Raw genomic sequence first — 4,423 nt, 5'->3', positions numbered from 1 at the left:
ACTTGTTCACCCATTCCCCAATTGGTCAGCATCCCCCACATTTCTAATTCTTTGCTACCATAAATGAACTGCTATAAATATTGTGTGTGTGTGTGTGTGTGTGTGTGTGTGTGCGTGTAGGCAATCAGGGTTAAGTGACTTGCCCAGGGCCACACAGCTAGTTATGTGTCTTCCTGACTCCAAGGCCAGAGCTCTGTCCACTGTGCTACCTAGCAGCTCCTGCTATAAATATTTTTGTACTATAGGTCCTTTTCCTTTTTTAAAATCTATTTTGGGATATAAACCTACTAGTAATATTGCTAAGTCAAAGAGTATTCATGATTTTATAACCCTTTGGACAGAGTTCTAAATTGCTCTACAGAGTGGTTGAATCAGTTCACAATCACCAACAGTGCATTAATGTCTCACTTTCCCCACATCCCCTCTAACATTTGTCATTTACCAGTGCTGTCCTATTAGTAAATCTAATAGGTTTGAAGTAGTACCTCAGAATTGTTTGAATTTGCATTTCTCTTATCAATAGTGAGTTAGAGTATTTTCTTATGATGGCTATAGATAGCTTTTTTTTGATGTTTCAATATTTTATTCCAGTTGTATTTTTAAGTGGTGGTAAGTACAGCATTTGGAGGGGAAGGTATCTAATTCCACACAATGTGGAATATTCTAAAATATATCCATTAATTACTAAAAAAAAAATTAGTGTGAGAATACAACAGAAGTCCAATTTTGATTCCAAATGATGTCACTATGTGAGCACAGTTACACAGACTCTTCCCTGCTTATGGTTCTATGTCCTACCAGCCTCTTTCTATGTAACTCAGCCAAATTGAATGGGACCACAATGAGACTGGGAATTAAGTACTAATCACATCAAACTGGCTCCACAACAACATGGTACAAAATGGACACCTAAAGGACTCTGCAGACAACTTTTGGCAGAAGTAACTAATCAGGGCTAGAACAATTCATAAGGATTTGACTTCAAAAATAAAAAAAAGAGACCCCTTTTCAGACAAGTTTTCACTCCATCAAGGAATGAGCATCTCTACCCACTTAGGATAGATATGTAGCCAAGTTGCCTGCAATGGACCATTAATTCTCAGGGAGTAAAATTTTTTTCATTTAATCAGTCCACATTTGTTAAGTACCCACATGTCATTGCCTTCCACTAGCAGCTATCTCTACATAAAAAAAAGGTGGCTCAATGCAACCTTTCAATCCTTAGAAAATTCTGAAAGCTCTTGTGGGAATCATCACATATCCCCTCAAAAGCCTGGAGCTGAAAGGACCTTTTTTATGAGTCAGGTTTCTTCTGTATCTCTGAAAGGATAATACTTTAAAGCTGCATCATCTTTAACCTGGAGATCTAACATGATTGATGCATAGCAATACTTGCGTCCCAGACATACAACATGAAAAGGTACACTAATTTCTGAAGGTACCTATCCTGCAGAATATTTTAAAATTAAGTGATTATAGAACTTCTTTTATGCTTGAAACTCCAGTCCTAGACCAAGCTTGTGGCCACCAGCATTGATATTATTGCTGTCCAGCAAAGCTGATAATGTCAGTTTGATACCTGGTTTTAGAACCTGGGTGTAACCTAAGCCTATCAGGCTAGAATTGTTCACTTTAGCAGAGAAAGAGGAATCAGGGTCAATCTGATATTTGGCTGCTATTCCAAAATGAGTGTTGCTATTTCCAGCTGTCCAGGCTAGGTTGACAGCAGTTTCCAACTTCTTGTTCACCTTCTGATAAATAGAGCCCCCAAACTCTGTGCCATCATTCACATTGGTGTGTAGCTGGAATTCATCGGTCTTATAGCCAACAGCAAAGTTGCTCTGGGCCACCCAAGACTTAGAAGTTTCAAGATTCATCTGGTAGGCTGCCAACCAACCCTCATAGCCAAGTACCACAGCTCCTCATATTGAAGGTCCAGAAATATCAAAATCCATGTCACAGCAAAGATTGATATGTGTCCGCTTATATCCTGACTTAATCTTAGCACTTTTTTTCCCCAGTGTTAGGTGAGGAGGACGAATCGAAGGTCAGCTTCAGTCCACACGCAAGCTGATCCTCAGCAGTAATTTCAGTGCCCAGTATATTGTCTGTGTTCCATTTTTCTATGAATGTCAAGCCATATTCAGACCATTTGTACTTTGTTTCCAAACTGCCCGAAACTTTGCTGGTCTCAGTGTTTGCTGAACCTGAACTTATAAATTCCAATCCATTCTCAGATTTTGTTTTCAGATCTAGTTTTATTAAGCCAAATCCATAGCCCTTAATAAACATGTCCCTGGCAGATTTTCCAAGGTCAGCATAATTAGGTGGCACAGCCATTTTCTTCCTCTCCCGTTGGACACAGCAGTAGCAGCAACGGGCAGCAGACACCTATGTATAGCTCTGATTACTTCATCTGATAACTGATTGTGTGAATTGGGAATGGCTCGTATTTTTACAAATTTGACTCAGTGCAAGCAGCTGATGAACGAGCAGTACAGAAAAATAAAGAGGAAAAAAAGCTAGGCGAGGCTAGTCAAGAGTGATCAGGTACAGGACTGTTTATTTCTGGTGAGGCTTGAATTTTTACACTTAAAAGTGAATGATGATTTACAATATCCCAAGAGCAAGAGCTAAAGATACAAAGTTCTCACTAGATAAGACATGCCAGAGGAGCATCACTTCAGGGTGAAGGTTAATTGTCTGTTCTAAGACTTCTTTGTTTACTTGTGACTATGCGCTTTCCCATAGGACGCAGCAAATGTTTACTCAGCAGCAAAGCAAGTCCAGGGTATGGTCAGGGACAGATGATCCAGAGAAGGCCTTTGCCTTTACCCTTACTGACTCCCAATAGTTTAGAGATTTTCCAGGTAGATCCCATCCTCAATATCTCCCCCTTTTTTGTTTGCTAGCTTGAGTTCCATTAACTGATTCATCATGGGCTTCATCATAAAGGAAAACATTTTGAATATAAAAGTACAGCATAGACACAAGCATAAAAGAATTACAACATATGGCAAAACATGTAGAAGCAATGATATACCTTGGAAAGGGGACAATCCTTGAAGAGTAGATAAAATATTTTCAGCAATTTTATTAGGATCAATTCCTGGTCGGGGACTATTTCCAATAGTAAGGGTAAGGGCATGAACAGTATCAACATTAAGCATAATGTTAGAACTATGCCATGCCCCCTGCAGCCTTGCTCACACTTTATCCCAAGTCATATCAGGATTGGAACTATTGTAAGGTAAAGGAGTGACACAAATATAGGTATATCGATAATCACAATGTAGTGAAAGGCATGTTTTTAATGTTTCAAGCTCATCCCCTAAATATAGCATGGATTGCTCTAACAGACTAACTTTATGTGATAAATCCTTATCAATAGCTTCTTGGGCTCATAAGGCTAAGCTAATATTTTTTGCAAGCTCATTTACAAATTGTGCATCTTGTATCTCTGACTGCAATGCAATAGAGGACAGGGTAGATGTAATAATCCAGGAAGCAACAGAAATCAATCCAGAAATGAGGAGCCCAACAAATCTTTTTGACCTGTGCAGTGATGATGAGATAAGTTGGAGGGCATGTTCCCCAGAAGACTGAAACCATTCATGAGAAAGATTAGTGGGAAAAACAGCAAAGGATGGTTGCTCAATCAATAGAACAATTTTATCATTATGATCAATACATTGCTTGATAGTACAATTAAGACAGGTTACATTCCATTACAAAGTACTGAATTGTGTCAAATTCACAAATCCAGGTGCTGAACTATTGGAGAAGGAGGAAGCTATCATAAATGCTTGTGGGGGTTTTATACAAGCTTTCACAAAAGTGTCACCAACTTGATAAGGATAGTGCATTGTTAAGGTTCCTTTAAAGTTCTTATGATCTGTTTTATTGAGAGCAGCAAAAGCCCTCCAGTGCCCTTTAAGCTCAATGTTAGTATATGGAATTCAGAGAATTTCTGCTGGGAACCCTCTGATATATCCACTAGAAGGAATAGTATGAGTCTGATTATCATGACCCCCCTTTAAACAGATGGGAACCAAAATCTTTTGCGGTGAGGGATGAAGTTCTCAGTTTCTGAAACTGCTTCCTGCTGGGATTGGGCGTAGAGCTATCTTTTCTTTCTCTTCATAGTTCACTTCCATTTCTGCTGCAGGTTCCATTCCTTCATCTGGGTGGTGAGTAGTGGAACATGCTCGGACATTTTTCTCTGGGATCCAGACAGGTTTATCAAAGGTTTCAGGAAAGACACAAGCATAACCTCGCCCCCAAGTTAATAATGGATCTGGACCTTCCCACTTCCCTGTAAGTGGGTCCTTCCACATAACTCTGACTTCAGGAAGCCTGCATTTTTGAAAGTGTTTTTCTGCAGGTATAATCCCATCTTTATTGACATTCAAAAAATTTAAGA

At 39.2% G+C, this 4,423-nt stretch overlaps 1 pseudogene; it reads right to left on the bottom strand.

The window, feature by feature from the left end:
- Positions 1-1,487: 1,487 nt before the first annotated feature.
- On the bottom strand, positions 1,488-2,340 carry LOC114031617 (annotated as a pseudogene).
- Positions 2,341-4,423: the final 2,083 nt, after the last annotated feature.

This window comes from Vombatus ursinus, unplaced genomic scaffold (assembly GCF_900497805.2).
Source record: "Vombatus ursinus unplaced genomic scaffold, bare-nosed wombat genome assembly UNPS02015184.1, whole genome shotgun sequence".
Classification (NCBI taxonomy): Eukaryota; Metazoa; Chordata; class Mammalia; order Diprotodontia; family Vombatidae; genus Vombatus; species Vombatus ursinus.
This window is presented reverse-complemented; position numbering and strand designations above follow the sequence as displayed.